The following is an 18210-nucleotide window of genomic DNA, read 5'->3' as shown; positions in this document are numbered from 1 at the left end:
GAATTTGATACCTGTCTCCCATTCCTTCTCTAATCCACAACCAGCTCCTGTGTTTTTGTCACAATGAGGGAGAGGTTGTTTTCTTGACACCACTGTGTCGGGGTGATGACTTCTTCTCTGTAGGCTGCCTCGTTATTATTTGAGATTAGGACAGTCAGTGTAGTGTCGTCAGCAAATTTAATTAGCAGATTGGAGCTGTGGGTGGCGACACAAGTCATGAGTGCACAGAGTAAAGTAGGTGGCAAGAAGCCAACCCTGTGGGGTATGTGTGCTGAGGGTCAGAGAGAGAGAGAGAGAGAGGTGAGCGAGCCCATACTTACCACCTGCCGGCGATCTGACAGGAAGTCCAGGATTCAGCTACACAAGGCAGGGTGAAGGCCGAGGTCTCTGAGCTTCTTGTCGATACTTCACGCCTTCGTATGGCTATTGCTCTGCCCATGACTGCAAGGAACTGCAGAGAACTTTGGAGAGCAGAGAACATCAGAGAAACAAGCCTCCACTCCATGGACTCTTCCTACACTTCCCATCCCTCGGAAAAGCAGGCCATGTACTCAAAGATCCTCACAATCTGGACATTCTTGCTGCAAACCCGCTCCCCCATCGGGAAAGAGATACAAAAGCCTTAAAGCGCGTAACACCAGGCTCAAGGACGGCTTCCTGTCTGTGGTTATAAGCCAAATGAATGATAAAATGTACTCAGCCTCACAATGTAACTCGACGTGACTCTGCACCATAAGTCTAGTGATTGTTTTGTCAGTTTCATTTTTCATTTTTAGAATCTTTTTATTGATACATAATTGTCTACAGCTATAAAATAGATAGATAGATAGATAGATAGATAGATAGATAGATACTTTATTCATCCCCATGGGGAAATTCAGCATTTTTTTCCAATGTCCCATACACTTGTTGTAGCAAAAACTCATTACATACAATACAATACTTAACTCAGTAATAATATGATATGCATCTAAATCACTAGCTCAAAAAGCATTAATAATAGCTTTAAAAAGTTCTTAAGTCCTGGCAGTTGAATTGTAAAGCCTAATGGCATTGGGGAGTATTGACCTCTTCATCCTGTCTGAGGAGCATTGCATCGACAGTAACCTGTCGCTGAAACTGCTTCTCTGTCTCTGGATGGTGCTATGTAGAGGATGTTCAGGGTTTTCCATAATTGACCGTAGCCTACTCAGCGCCCTTCGCTCAGCTACCGATGTTAAACTCTCCAGTACTTTGCCCACGACAGAGCCCGCCTTCCTTATCAGCTTATTAAGACGTGAGGCGTCCTTCTACTTAATGCTTCCTCCCCAACACGCCACCACAAAGAAGAGGGCGCTCTCAACAACTGACCTATAGAACATCTTCAGCATCTCACTGCAGACATTGAATGACGCCAACCTTCTAAGGAAGTACAGTCGACTCTGTGCCTTCCTGCACAAGGCATCTGTGTTGGCAGTCCAGTCTAGCTTCTCGTCCAACTGTACTCCCAGATACTTGTAGGTCTTAACCTGCTCCACACACTCTCCATTAATGATCACTGGCTCCATGTGAGTCCTAGATCTCCTAAAGTCCACCACCATCTCCTTGGTCTTGGTGACATTGAGACGCAGGTAGTTTGAGTTGCACCATATCACAAAGTCCTGTATCAGTTTCCTATACTCCTCCTCCTGTCCATTCCTGACACACCCCACTATGGCCGTGTCATCAGCGAACTTCTGCACATGGCAGGACTCCGAGTTATATTGGAAGTCAGATGTGTACAGGGTGAACAGGACCGGAGAGAGTACGGTTCCCTGTGGCGCTCCTGTGCTGCTGACCACTGTGTCAGACCTACAGTCTCCCAACCGCACATACTGAGGTCTATCTGTCAAGTAGTCCACTATCCAATCCACCATGTAAGAGTCTACTCCCATCTCCGTTAGTTTGTAAATGATACAAGACTTCAATAGATTAATATGTATACCATAATAAAGCTGAAAAAACTGATCGTAAAATATAAAAATGGAAAAATCTATATACAGAAAAATAAGGGAAAGAAGTACCCCATTTAACTCGGAAAGAAACCCACTAACCAGAAAAAGGGGGGGGGGTGGAATCCATTAGGAATGAACCCCCCGGAGCAATACGTTTGACCATCATCTAAATTTTTTAAAAAAGAATCATCAACCGTCATTTCATATTTATAAAAAATAAAATTGGACGGAAACCATATAGCATAATTCAAATTAAATGATAATATTTGGCAAAAGAACCCCATCTTCTCTCAAAATCGAATCGAGGATCAAAAGTTCTACTTCTATTTTTTCCAAACTAAGACATAACATTCCGTGAGAAAACGATTCAATTAATGTAGGGGAAGAAATATCTTTCCATTTTAATAAAATAGCCCTTCTTGTCAGTAGCGTAACAAATGCAATTACATGTTGATCTGAAGATGAAATTCCCTGAATATGATGTGGAGCTATTCCAAATAGAACAGTCAATCTATTAGTTTGTAAATTAATTTTCAGAGCTTTAGAAATTGTAGAAAATAATGATTTCCAAAACGATTTTAATGAAGAACATGACCAGAACATATGTGACAAAGTAGCTACTTCAGTTTTACATCTATCACAGCATTTGTCTATACTAGGAAATATTTTAGATAGTCTCCCCTTTGTTAAATAATAACGGTGAACAGTTTTAAATTTAATTAAACAATGGTCGGCACATACAGAAGAAGAATTTACGTTTTTCAAAACTCGAAGCCAATCTTCATTAACAAAGATCATATTAAGTTCTCTGTCACAATCTTGTTTAATCTTTAGTGATGGGTTCTCGTTTTGTAACAAAAACAAATGATAAATGCTGCCAATGGAACCTTTCACGAAGGGATTCAATTTCAAAATGGTATCGAAAAAAATCAGATTCTTGTAAATATGGAAACTTAGGTAAATATCGTAAAAAATGTCTAACCTGAACATATTGCAAAAAAATGTGCATGAGCGAGAGAAAATTTGTTAATTAACTCTTCAAAGATCATAATGGACCATCACAAAATAAATCTGTAAAAGAATGGATCCCTTTATTTTCCATAGGAGAAAAATGGGGTCAGTTGTTGAAGGTTTAAATGAGAAGTTTCGATGTAAAAAACTAGTCATCTTAAATTGTTTAAAATTTAAAAAAAAAACGAAACTGAACCCAAATCCGTAGGGATTGTTTAATAACCGGGTAAAGATTTAAATTTGGAATTTTAGAGAGCTGTAAACGTAATGGAGCTCCAAAAATTGAAGTTAAATAAAATTGTTCAACAGATTTTAATTCCAAATCAACCCATAATGATTTTTGGTTCTTATCAAGCCAATATAACCAAAAACATAATTGTCTAATATTCACAGCCCAATAATACAGGCTTAAATTAGGAAGTGCAAGTCCCCATCGTTTTGTAGATTTTTGTAAATGATAGCTATTAATTCTTGGTCTCTTGTTGTTCCAAATAAAGGAAGAAATAAGAGAGTCAATTTGATTGAATTTTTTTTAGTTAAAAAGATAGGTATATTTTGGAAAATATATAAAAATCTAAGTAAGATCATTTTCACAGCATGAATCCGACCTATTAAAAAAAAGTAAGTGGATTCCATCTAGAAAATTGTGCTTCATGGAGTCCATTAAAAGAACTACGTTCGCTTTATAGAGATCTTTATATTTTTTTAGTAATTATAATACCTAAATATCTAAATGTATTAACAATTCTAAAAGGAATATCATTATAAATACTAACAGGGACATTTAATGGAAACAATTCACTTCTTTCAAGTTGTTTATACCCAGAAAATTTAGCGAAATCTTTAAGTGTTTCCAAAAGATTAGGAATTGATTCCTCAAAATTTGAAATAAAAACCAAAAGATCATCTGCATAAAGAGAAATCTTATGTATGGTTCTATTCATAGAGATACCAAGAATACTTTTAGCTTCACGTAGTGTTATAGCTAAAGGTTCCGATACAAGATTAAATAATAAAGGGCTTAATGGACATCCCTGTCCAGTGCCACGAGAAACTGAGAAAAAAGACCTGCAGTTATTAGTAATGACAAGCTCAAGGACGGCTTCCTGTCTGTGTTTATAAGCCAAATGAATGATAAAATGCTCTCGGCCTCACAATGTAACTCGACGTGACCCTGCACCATATGTGTATCTGCACTGCACTTTCTCTGCAGCCATAATGCTTTGTTACAGTTATTGTTCTGTCGTATATCAGCTCACTGTACTGTTGTAAAGTAGTAATCTGTGTGGATGGTACGTCAGACAAGATTTTCACTGTAGCTCAGAACATGATGAGAATAAACAAATTCACCACTTTAATTGTGTGGAAAAATTAGACAGACTGAGCTTCTGTTCTGGAACCTCAGAAGGAAACTTAACTGTTGTCATTTCTGTGGAATACAAATACATGGAAAATGCTTCAATCTCACATTACGGTCTGCGGTAACTGGGATCAGGTGACCGGTGGTGGGTCTCCCATATCAATATCAGAATCAGGTTTAATACCACCGGCATATGTCATGAAATTCGTTGTCCCTGCGGCAGCAGTAGAACCTAATTCATAACAATAGATTTTAACAATTGTGATTTAAAATAAGAATATGAATAAGAATAAAATAAGAATAGTACAAAATGAAAAAAAAGATGTAATAAACTATTTTAATTGTGTGGAACTATTTGACTGACCGGGTTGTTGCTTTGGAAATTTTGCAGTGAATTTTAACTGAACTGTAGACATTTATGAGAAGTGCAGATAAATACAAAAGGTTAAATTCTCACATAAATGGGTCAGACACCCAGAAACATCGGCAGCACTTCAGCAGGTAAAAACAGTGGAATGAAACATGCTGAAAATATTGCAGAAAAAAACATATTGTCCACCACAACGAGAGGACGTGACAGATCCGGATCTCACTGCCTTGTCTGAACGGGGAAAGATGAAGCTACACGTACACGTAAAGTGACCCGCAGATGCTGCAGATCTGCGGAAAAATGTGAACAGGAAACGGGATCAGGAGACGGTGGAGGGTCTCCCACCCCCAGACGGAGAACCAGCTACCCACCACTCTGTGGAAAGAAGCAAACTTGCCGCTCACTTCTCCTCTCACCTTAAATGTATTAGACATTTCAACCCCCGGGAAAAATATATCGTCTGTCCACTCTATCTATTCCTCTCGTAATCTGATAAACGACCATCCAGTCTCACCCCAGCCTGCGCCGCTCTGGAGAAAACAACACAAGTTTGTCCAGCCTCTCGTTATAGCTCATGCCCTCTAACCCAGGCAGTGTCCTGGTAAACCTCTTCTGCGCCCTGTCCAAAGTCCCGACATCCTTTCGAGAATGGGGGCGACCAGAACTGTATGAAACACTCCAGATGTGGTCTAACTAGTTTTATAAAACTGTGTTACGAAATGTAACGTTTTAAAAACGAACCAGCAGCAATAGAGTTCACACTGGAGTCTGGTTTTGATGGTTAAAACCATTCTCTTTATTAGGATCTACTTATAGTAACTTAATGAAATAAAGGAAAGTTAACAGTGTTATGTGTATATATGCGTAAATATAACTCCCAGACTATCGAGCCTGAGGGAACAAAGCTCAGAGTCTTGAGATGGTAAAGTAGGAAAGTTCAGTAATCCACGGAATAAATGATGGGAGAGAGATATTTGTAATCCAGGGTGAAACGTAGAGAAAAGGCCGTTACTTCAAAATAACCGCCGATGACGTTCTTATCCGTTGAATCCGTCACAGACGAGTTATCAGCGAAAGTGACCTGTCACAGGAATACCGTCTTCCAGGGGTTACCACACAGCATACCCAGGCAAGGGTTAACACAAGATATTCCACAATCCACTCCTATGGATTATACGAAGTGACAGCCACACACGTGTACTGATGATCAACCCACTCTTGTGGGCAGAGGAGAGTTCCAAGCCTCAGCTGCGACTAACTGAAGCGATCAGCTTTTCCAGTCTCTCTTTCTCACTTTAGACTGGCCGACTGCCTGTCTGCAGATCGCTCTCTCTCTCTTATGGTTCAGTCCACAGTCAGCGCTGTCAGCCTGTGACTGACGTCATAGTCCCGCCTCCTTGGAGTCTAAGATCCCTCTGATCATCGACACTGTTCAGGGTTTTGCATTTAACAGTGTACTGTCTCATACATTCGACCTACCGAGCTGCCAAGATGATCATCACTAATCAAATCTCACTGAGATTTCTCAGGTCCTGTTGAATTTATTGCCAAGTGCACAAGTACGATTCTCTGTCAGTAACAATCTATAAATATGTTTTATGTCATTAACAATATATAAAATACATTGTGTCATGATCAATATTAAAATGTGCATTTTGTGTCAACAACAGACTTGGAAATGTTGAATTTGATACCTGTCTCCATTCCTTCTCTAATCCAGAACCAGCTCCTGTGTTTTTGTCACAATGTGGGAGAGGTAGTTTTCTTGACCCCACTGTGTCGGCGTGATGACTTCTTCTCTGTAGGCTGTCTCGTTATTATTTGAGATTAGGCCAGTCCGTGTAGTGTCGTCAGCAAATTTAATTAGCAGATTGGAGCTGTGGGTGGCGACACAAGTCATGGGTGCACAGAGTAAAGTAAGGGGCAAGAAGCCAACCCTTTGGGGTATGTGTGCTGAGGGTCAGTGAGAGAGAGAGGTGCGCGAGCCCATACTTACCACCTGCCGGCGATCTGACAGGAAGTCCAGGATTCAGCTACACAAGGCAGGGTGAAGGCCGGGGTCTCTGAGCTTCGTGTCAATACTTCATGCCTTCGTATGGCTACTGCTCTGTCCATGACTGCAAGGAACTGCAGAGATCATCTGAGAAACAAGCCTCCCCTCCATGGACTCTTCCTATACTTCCCCTCCCTCGGAAAAGCAGGTCATGTACTCAAAGATCCTCACAACCTGGACATTCTTGCTGCAAACCCGCTCCCCCATCGTGGAAGAGATACAAAAGCCTTACCCGGCTCAAGGACGGCTTCCTGTCTGTGGTTATAAGTCAAATGAATGATAAAATGGACTCGGCCTCACAATGTAACTCGACGTGACCCTGCACCATATGTCTATCTGCACTGCGCTATCTCTGCAGCTATAATGCTTTGTTACATTGTTGTTTTGTCATTTTTATTTTTAGAATCTTTTTTTACTAGTACATAATCTTCTACAGCTATAGAATGAAACAAGACTTCAATAGATTAATATGTATAAAACTAATAAAGCTGAAGAAAAAAACTAATCGTAAAATATGAATATGGAAAATATATATAGGAAAAAGGAACCCCATCTAACTAGGGGGAGAAACCCACTAACTACAAAAAAGGGGAAAAAACCATTAAGAATCAACCCCCCGGAGCAATACGTTTAACCATCATCTAAACATAAAAATAGAATCATCAACCGCCATTTCATATTTATAAAAAAATTAAATTGGAAGGAAACCATATAGCATAATTCAAATTAAATGATAATATTTAGCAAAGAACCCAATCTTCTCTCAAAATCGAATCGAGGATCAAAAGTTCTACTTCTAATTTTTTCAAACTAAGACATAACATTCCTTGAGAAAACCATTCAATTAATGTAAGGGAAGAAAAATCTTTCCATTTTAATAAAATAGCCCTTCTTGTCAGTAGCGTAACAAATGCAATTACATGTTGATCTGCAGATGAAATACCCTGAATCTGATGTGGAGGTATTCCAAATAGAACAGTCAACCTATTAGGTAGTAAATTAATTTTCAGAGCTTTAGAACTTGTTGAAAATAAAGACTTCCAAAACGATTTTAATGATGAACATGACCAGAACATATGTGACAATGTAGCAACTTCAGTTTTATATATATCACAGCATTTGTCAATACTAGAAATATTTTAGATAGTTAATAATATAAATAATTATTGTTAAATAATAACGGTGAACAATTTTAAATTGAATTGGCACATATAGAAGAAGAATTTCCGTTTTTCAAAACTCGAAGCCAATCTTCATTAACAAAGGCCATATTAAGTTCTCTCTCCCAATCTTGTTTAATCTTTAGTGATAGGTTCGCTTTTTGTAGCAAAAATAAGTTATACATTCTGCTAATGGAAACTTTCTCGAAGGGATTCAATTTCAAAATGGTATCGAACAAATCAGATTCTTGTAAATATGGAAACTTAGGTAAACATTGTTGTAAAAAATGTCGAATCTGAACATATTGCAAAAAATGTGTATGAGTGAGAGAAAATTTGTTAATTAACTCTTCAAAGGTCATCAATCGACCATCACAAAATAAATCTGTAAAATAATGGATCCCTTTATTTTTCCATAAGAGAAAAATGGGGACAGTTGTTGAAGGCTTAAATGAAATGTTTCGATACAAAACAACTGGACAACTAAATTGTTTCAAATTTTAAAAAATTACGAAACTGAACCCAAATCGGTCGGGATTGTTTAATAAACGGGTAAAGATATAAATTTGGAATTTTAGAGAGCTGTAAAGGTAATGGAGCTCCTAATATTGAAGTTAAATGAAATTGTTTAACAGCTTTCAATTCCAAATCACCCCATAATGTTTTTTGTTTCTTATCAAGCCAATATAACCAAAAACATAATTGTCTGATATTCACAGCCCAATAATAGGCATTACAATTCAACCGCCAGGACTTAAGAACTTTTTAAAAGCTATTATTAATGCTTTTTGAGATAGTGATTTAGATGCATATCATATTTTTTACTGAGTTAAGTATTGTATGTAATTAGTTTTGCTACAACAAGTGTATGGGACATTGGAAAAAAAGTTGAATTGCCCCATGGGGATGAATAAAGTATCCATCTATCTATCTATCTATCTATCTATCCAGTCTTAAATTAGAAAGTGCAAGTCCACCATCTTTTTTTAGATTTTTGTAAATGATACTTATTAATTCTTGGTCTCTTATTGTTCCAAATAAAGGAAGAAATAAGAGAGTCAATTTGATTGAAAATTTTTTTAGTAAAAAAGATATGTATACCAAACAAGGCAGTAAGGGGATTTGGGTCAAATTGGACCCTAAAAAGTTGTGAAAAGGTATGGAATACTTCCCGCCAAAACTTTTCAATTGTAGGGCAAAACCAAAACATATGAATTAAAGAGGCATCAGCAGAATTGCATTCATTACAGAGTGGAGAAACATTCAGATAAAAACTGGACAGCTTCTGTTTAGAAATGTAAGCTCTATGAACCACTTTAAATTGTAGAAGAGAATGAGGAGCACAGAAAGATGATTTATTAACCCGTTTAAGAATTTTATTCCATCTAACATCAGAAATCTGACAATTTAGGTCATCCACCCAATCTTTTTTTATTTAATCTAAAAAGTCTTGTCGTGAATCAATCAACAAGTTATAGATACCGGTAATAGAACCATTAACAAAAGGTTTTAAATTTAAAATATGAAAATATGGAAACGTAGGTAAATATTGCTGTTAAAAATGTCCGAACTGAACATATTGCTGAAAATGTGTATGAGCAAGAGAAAATTTGTTAAATAACTCTTCAAAGGTCATCATTCGACAACCACAAAATAAATCTGTAAAAGATTGGATCCCTTTATTTTTCCATAGGAGAAAAATAGGGTCAGTTGTTGAAGGTTTAAAAGAAAAGTTTCGATATAAAAAACTAGACAACTTAAATTGTTTAAATGTTTTTAAAAAACGAAACTGAACACAAATCCGTAGGGATTGTTTAATAACCGGGTAAAGAGTTAAATTTGGAATTTTACTGAGCTGTATAGGTAATGGAGCTCCTAAAATTGAAGTTAAATAAAGTTGTTTAACAGCTTTTAATTCCAAATCAACCCATAATGATTTTTGGTTCTTACCAAGCCAATATAACCAAAAACATAATTGTCTAATACTCACAGCCCAATTAAATTCACAGTCTTAAATTAGGAAGTGCAAGTCCACCATCTTTTTTAGATTTGTGTAAATGATACTTATTAATTCTTAGTCTCTTATTGTTCCAAATAAAGGAAGAAATAAGAGAGTCAATTTGATCGATTTTTTTTAGTTAAAAAGATATGCATATTTTCGAATATATAAAAATCTAGGTAAAATCATCATTTTCACAGCATGAATACCACCTATTAAAGAAAAAGTAAATGGATTCCACCTAGAAAATAGTTGTTTCAGGAAGTCCATTAAAGGAACTACGTTCGCTTTATATAGATCTTTATATTTTTTTTAGTAATTATAATAGCTAGATATCTAAACGTATTAACAATTCTAAAAGGAATACCATCATATATACTAACATGGACATTTAATGGAAACAATTCGCTTTTATTCAAGTTAAGTTTATATCCTGAAAATGTACCAAAATATTGAAGTGCTTCCAAAACATTAGGAATTGATTCCTCAAGACTTGAAATAAAAACCAAAAGATTATTTGCATAAAGAGAAATCTTATGTATGGTTCCGTTCATAGAGATACCATGAATACTTTTAGCTTCACATAGTGTTATAGCTAAAGGCTCCAATACATGATTAAATAATAAAGGGGTTAATGGACATCCCTGTCTAGTGCCACGAGAAAGTGAGAAAAGAAGACCTGCAGTTATTAGTAATGACAAGCTCAAAGGCGGCTTCCTGTCTGGTTTATAAACCAAATGAATGATAAAATGGACTCGGCCTCACAATGTAACTCGACGTGACCCTGCACCATATGTCTATCTGCACTGCACTTTCTCTGCAGCCATAATGCTTTGTTACAGTGATTGTTTTGTCATTTTCATTTTTCATTTTTAGAATCTTTTTTATTGCTACATAATCTTTACAGCTATAAAATGATACAAACCTTCAATAGATTAATGTGTATGCAATTAATAAAGCTGATAAAAAATGATCGTAAAATATAAAATTGGAAATTATATATATGGAAAAAAAAGAACCCCATCTAACTAGGGGAAAACACCCACTAACTACACACATTTGACCATCATCTAAATATGAAAATAAGAAACATCAACCGCCATTTCGTATTTATTAAAAAAATAAATTTAGAAGGAAACCATACAGAGTAATTCAAATTAAATGATAATATTTGGCAAATGAACCCCATCTTCTTTCAAATTCGAATCGAGGATCAAAAGTTCTACTTCTATGTTTTTCCAAACTAAGACATAACATTCCTTGAGAAAACCATTCAATTAATGTAGGGGAAGAAATATCTTTGTATTTTAATAAAATAGCCCTTCTTGTCAGTAGTGTAACAAATGCAATTACATGTTGATCTGAAGATGAAATTCCCTGAATATGATGTGGAGCTATTCCAAATAGAACAGTCAATCTATTAGGTTGTAAATTAATTTTCAGAGCTTTAGAACTTGTAGAAAATAAAGATTTCCAAAACGATTTTAATGAAGTACATGACAAGAACATATGTGACAAAGTAGCTACTTCAGTTTTACATCTATCACAACATTTGTCTATACAAGGAAATATTTTAGATAGTCTCTCCTTTGTTAAATAATAACGGTGAACAATTTTAAATTGAATTAAACGATGGTGGGCACATACAGAAGAAGAATTTACGTTTTTCAAAACTCGAAGTCAATCTTCATTAACAAAGGCCATATGAAGTTCTCTCTCCCAATCTTATTTAGTCTTTAGTGATAGGTTCTCTTTTTGTAACAAAAATAAATTATAAATTCTGCTAATGGAACCTTTCACTAAGGAATTCGATTTCAAAATGTTATCCAACAAATCAGATTCTTGTAAATATGGAAACTTATGTAGATATTGCTCTTAAAAATGTCCAATCTGAACATATTGCTGAAAATGTGTATGAGCGAGAGAAAATTTGTTAAATAACTCTTCAAAGGTCATCAATCAACAATCACAAAATAAATCTGTAAACGAATGGATCCCTTTATTTTTCCATAGGAGAAAAATTGGGTCAGTTGTTGAAGGTTTAAATGAAAAGTTTCGATATAAAAAGCTAGACAACTTAAATTGTTTAAAATTTTTTAAAAAAAACGAAACTGAACCCAAATCCGTAGGGATTGTTTAATAACCGGGTAAAGATTTAAATTTGGAATTTTAGAGAGCTGTAAAGGTAATGGAGCTCCTAAAATTGAAGTTAAATAAAATTGTTTAACAGCTTTTAATTCCAAATCAACTCATAATGATTTTTGGTTCTTATCAAGCCAATGTAACCAAAAACATAATTGTCTAATAGTCACAGCCCAATAATACAGTCTTAAATTAGGAAGTGCAAGCCCACCATCTTTTTTAGATTTGTGTAAATGATACTTAATAATTCTTGGTCTCTTATTGTTCCAAATAAAGGAAGAAATAAGAGAGTCAATTTGATCGATTTTTTTTTAGTTAAAAAGATGTGTATATTTTCGAAAATATATAAAAATCTAGGTACAATCATCATTTTCACAGCATGAATACGACCTATTAAAGAAAAAGTAAGTGGATTCCATCTAGAAAATGGCTGCTTAATGGAGTCCATTAAAGGAACTATATTCGCTTTATAGAGATCTTTATATTTTTTAGTAATTATAATACCTAAATATCTAAATGTATTAACAATTCTAAAAGGAATATCATCATAAATGCTAACATGGACATTTAATGGAAACAATTCGCTTTTATTCAAGTTAATTTTATATCCTGAAAATGTACCAAAATATTTAAGTGTTTCCAAAAGATTAGGAATTGATTCCTCAAGATCTCAAATAAAAACCAAACGATCATCTACATAAAGAGAAATCTTATGTATGGTTCCATTCATAGAGATACCAAGAATATTTTTAGCTTCACGTAGTGTTATAGGTAAAGGCTCCAATACAGGATTAAACAATAAAGGGCTTAATGGACATCCCTGTCTAGTGCCACGAGAAAGTGAGAAAAGAAGACCTGCAGTTATTAGTAATGACAAGCTCAAGGGCGGCTTCCTGTCTGTGTTTATCAGCCAAATGAATGATAAAATGGACTCGGCCTCACAATGTAACTCGACGTGACCCTGCACCATATGTCTATCTGCACTGCACTTTCTCTGCAGCCATTATGCTTTGTTACAGTGATTGTTCTGTCGTATATCAGCTCAATGTACTGTTGTAATGTATCGATCTGTGTGGATGGTACGTCAGGCAAAGTTATCACTGTAGCTCAGTACGTTATGAGAATAAACAAATTTCCCATTTTAATTGTGTGGAAATGTTAGACAGACTGATTTTCTGCTCTGGAACCACAGAAGGAAACTGAACTGTTTTCATTTCTGAAATGAACTGAACTGTTGTCCAGCCTCTCGTTATAGTTCGTGCTCTCTAATCCAGGCAGTATCCTGGTAAACCTCTTCTGCGCCCTCTCCAAAGCCCCGACATCCTTCCGAGAATGGGGTCACCAGAACTGTATGAAACACTCCAGATGTGGTCTAACTACTTTTATAATACCGTGTTACGAATTGAAGCGTTTTAGAAACGAACCAGCAGCAATAGAGTTCACACTGGAGTCTGGTTTTGATGGTAAGAACACTCTGTTTATTAGTATCTACTTATAATATAGTAACTTAACGAAATAAAGTTAACAGTGTTAAGTGTATATATGTGTAAATGTAATTCCCAGACTATCGAGCCTGAGGGAACAAAGTTTAGAGTCTTGAGATGGTAAAGTAGGAAAGTTCAGTAATCCACGGAATAAATGACGGGAGAGAGATATTTGTAATCCAGGGTGAAACGTAGAGAAAAGACCGTTACTTCAAAATAACCGTCGACGAAGTTCTTATCCGTCGAATCCGTCCACAGACGAGTTATCAGCGAAAGTGACCTGTCACAGGAATACCGTCTTCCAGGGGTAACCACACAACATACCCAGGCAAGGGTTAATACAAGATATTCCAAAATCCACTCCTATGGATTATACGAAGTGACAGCCACACACGTTCGTTGTGGTCCTGTGTACCGATGATCAACCCACTCTTGTGGGCATAGTAGAGTTCCAAGCCTCAGCTGTGACTAACTGAAGCGATCAGCTTTTCTAATGTCTCTCTCTCTCTCGCTTTAGACTGGCCGTCTGCCTGTCTGCAGATCGCCCTCTCTCTTATGGTTCAGTCCACAGTCAGCGCTGTCAGCCTGTGACTGACGTCATAGCCCCGCCTCCTCACGCCGGCGCTCTTAAAGAAACAGTCACAGTACGACCGCAGGCTCGGAACAGCCGCAACACAACTTGCCGACTTTTGAACTCAATGCTTCAACTAATAAAGACAACCATGACATTTGCCTTCTTAACCACCCGATCAATCTGTGCAGTCTCTTTCAGGGAGCGATGAACTTGGAGTCTGAGATCCCTCTGATCATCGACACTGTTCAGTGTTTTTCATTTAACAGTGTACTGTCTCATACATTCGACCTACCGAGCTGCCAAGATGATCATCACTAATCAAATCTCACTGAGATTTCTCAGGTCCTGTTGAATTTATTGCCAAGTGCACAAGTACGGGAAGGTACAGGGACAGAGAAACTCTGACTTGTGGCAGCATCACGGGCAATTACATTCAGCTAACACACGGAACAGAAATTGTACGATTCTCTGTCAGTAACAATCTATAAATATGTTTTATATCATTAACAGTATATAAAATACATTGTGTCATGACCAATATTGTGTCATGATGCCTCGTTATTATTTGGGATCAGGCGGATCAATGTAATGCCGTCAGCAAATCTAATTAGCAGATTGGAACCCGCCACTGCAACCCCACAGTGCACTATGTACTGATTGCAAAGCTACGAAATTGCATGTGAATAGCCTCCCCTCCAACAACTGCACTCTTTCTGCCTCACCAGCAGACTGGGACATCTCACATCTCGCTGCCTCCTCCAGGACATTAAACTGTGAACAACTGTGGTCAGGGACTGATCTCTGGGGTACTCCAAACGCTACCTCCTTCCAGTCTGAAAACGACCCACTCATCCACACACACACTACCGGCAGTTTATCGATCTCCAACGAAAAAGCCTAATCACCTACTCCCGATGTTCAATACCATTGCTGACTCTCAGTTTACCACCGTCAAATGCCGGGAGGGACATAATAATCAGAAAGTCTCTAGTCACAGCCGTTTAAATAAAATGTGATCTCAGTCGGTGTGTCACGCATGCTAAGAATGCGAAAGAGATAGACAAACTGAGCCAAGTCACAGACTGATAAAGGGGAGGAATGATCCATTTTGATACAGAGAGGGAAGCAGAGAGTTTGATGTTGTGCCTGATGCCGGAACTGTGGCCAGTTTGAAGATTAAACCTTGTTCCTCTAAATTGTTTTGAACAGTGAAAGTGTTTTTCTCAGAAGGCACCATGGAGACTAAAATTATCTCAGTTGAAATGTTGTCCTTCACCCACTGACGTGCTTTGTAAGCTTTTAACAGTGTAGAAAAGTCCATATCGGTGATCTGATTGGATACACCGCCATGACGTTAACAGCAGTGAAATGTCATTCACTGGCTCTCATTTTGGAAGGGATTCAGTCGGCCATCGCAGATACACCAACAGCTTCGCTCTGGGAAGCGGCCGTTCACCTGCTCCGTGTGTGCGAAGAGACTCATTCAGTTAACCCACCTTGTGATGCTCCGGTGAGTTCACAATAAATAGAGGCCACATTTCTGTCCGGAGTGAGCAAAGAGTTTTACTCAATCATCCCAGCTGCTGCAACACCAGCAACTTCACATCAGGGAGGAAGTTCAAATCAGCTCCGTGTTAAATGTTTAACCATCACGGTGACTGAAGGCAGCTGCAGGTTCATGAGGGACTGTTACTGTCAGATTCTGCAGTTCTTGCGGCTGCTCATCGCACCCAGGACTGAACCCTGGTCACTAAGCATTGGAGGAGTCCGTTCTGCTGATGTTAGCCTTAAACTAGACTGGTGTTTAATACAATGGATCTGTGAAAGATAAATCAGTTCTCTATCAAATTCTGTGTCTCAGGTAGTTACTGTCTCTACCACTCTGACATTGTACACTAGAGAGGCCACTCGGCCCATCTGGTTCCTGCCCATGTTTCTGTTCCATATCAGTATATGAAAATCTACCCCAGCCGTTCCTCTCTCACTCTCCCTGAGATGACAGGTTGCAACTAGTCACCACTCCGTGGGATAGGAGATTTCTCGTGAATTCCATAGAATTATAGAAATCTACAACACATTACAGACCCTTTGGCCCACAATGTTGTGCCGACCATGTAACTTGCTCCAGGAACTGCTTAGAATTAGTCTCTTAAAAGACCCTATTGTATCCTCCTCTACCACCGTCGCTGGCAGTGCGTTCCACACACACACCACTCTTTGCTTAAAAAACTTAGCAATGACATCTCCCCTGTACCTACTTCCAAGCAGCTTAAACCTATTCTCGCTCGTGTTAGCCGTTTCAGCCCTGGGAAAAACCCACTGGCTATCCACACGACCTGGTCTTACAACATTTATATTGCTGTATCGCATAGTTACTAATAAATAGCATTAGTTTATAGCAATACCAGACTCCACGGTGTTTTCTATTTCTGCTGGTTCTTTGACCCGTCACGGGGTACGTAACAGTATCTACTCCAAATATAAAAGATTAAATGAAATAAACAGAAGTTAACAGTGTTATGCGTATATATAGCTCCCAAACTATCAAGCTTGGGAAACAATGCTTAAAGTCTTCAGATGGTAAAGTGGAAAAGTTCAGTAATCCACGGAATAAGTGAGTGAGAGGAGAGATTTGTAAATCCACACGAACATGTAGAGAGAAGGCAATTACGAAGAATTCCACACACATTCCACGCTGGGTAAACGAAATAACAGTCGCCGAAGATCTTATCCGTCGATTCGTTCCGAAATCCACTTAGAAATATCACCAGGTGACAGTCACAGGAATATCGTCTTCGAGTGGTTGCCACAGAACACCCCGATTCCACGTAAGGGCCAACAAAAGTGATATCACAGGATACTCCAGCAAGTCCACACATATGGATGATATGAAGTGACAGTCACACATCCGTTGTGCACTGCGTGTCGATGATCAGATCAACCCAACCTTTTGGGCATGGAAGAGTTGCAGCCTATAGCAGTCACACGCTGAAGTTCCAACAGCTTGTCTCCCTCTCCCTCTCCCGCTCCCTCAGGTTGCGGTAGCTTGTGTCTGACGTCACAGCCCCGCCTTACTCAGGCACTTAAAGCGACACTCACAGTAAGCGAACCTGCGGTCTCGTAACACAATGCACCTCTAAAGTCTGACAGCAGACTAGCGAGTGAATCTTCGATGGTGCAGAATCAGAAACCAAAGAGTTGCCAGACTGAGTCAGGCTTTGGGGCTCCAGAGAGAGATGGGGTCTAGAGTTTACGCGGAGGAGGAATCAGACCAGCAGGATATGGCTACAAAAGAAAGATCAGAAACATTTGGAAACTAGTAGACCGAGAAAAAAGTGGTTAATTTCTGCAAAATACTGCTGGAAATCAACCGATCCGGCAGTAGATGTGGAGAGGAATAGACAAAGTTTAGACCGAGCCCGCTCCGGATGCTTAGTTGCTGCCTGAACTGCAGAGTTCCTACAGCATGTTGTATGTGTCCGTCCCTGTATTTCCAGCAACTACAGAATCTCCTGTGTTTTACACCTGCATTTTACTTTGGCATTAGATACACTTTGATATTGAGTATATTGTTTATGGGAGCCGCTTTCTGCGTTAAAACAGCTGTTGATTTTTCTATAGGTCAGTTGTGGAGAGCGCCCTCTTCTTTGTGGTGGCGTGTTGGGGAGGCAGCATTAAGAAGAGGGACGCCTCACGTCTTAATAAGCTGGTAAGGAAGGCGGGCTCTGTCGTGGGCACAGAACTGGAGAGTATAACATCGGTAGCAGAGCGAAGGGCGCTGAGTAGGCTACGGTCAATCATGGAAAACCCTGAACATCCTCTGCATAGCACCATCCAGAGACAGAGAAGCAGTTTCAGCGACAGGTTGCTATCGATGCAATGCTCCTCAGACAAGATGAAGAGATCACTACTCCCCAATGCCATTCGGCTTTACAATTCAACCGCCAGGAGTAAGATATGTTAAAGTGCCGGGGTTAGGACTGAGCTTAAGTTACCATTCAATGTATTTAAATAGTTAAGTATTGTATGTAATTAGCTTTGCAACAATAAGTGTATGGGACATTGGAAAAAATGTTGAATTTCC

General features: G+C 38.3%; 1 protein-coding gene across 4 annotated transcripts in view; it reads left to right on the top strand.

The window, feature by feature from the left end:
• The window catches only part of LOC140723535 (NACHT, LRR and PYD domains-containing protein 3-like), a 488497-nt gene that overhangs the window by 274283 nt on the left and 196004 nt on the right, over positions 1–18210 (top strand). The gene's annotated exons all lie outside the window — the stretch shown is intronic.

The sequence above is a fragment of the Hemitrygon akajei genome, unplaced genomic scaffold (assembly GCF_048418815.1).
Source record: "Hemitrygon akajei unplaced genomic scaffold, sHemAka1.3 Scf000118, whole genome shotgun sequence".
NCBI classification, from domain to species: domain Eukaryota; kingdom Metazoa; phylum Chordata; class Chondrichthyes; order Myliobatiformes; family Dasyatidae; genus Hemitrygon; species Hemitrygon akajei.
The sequence above is the reverse complement of the archived record's forward strand: the minus strand, read 5'-3'. Positions and strand labels throughout refer to the sequence as shown.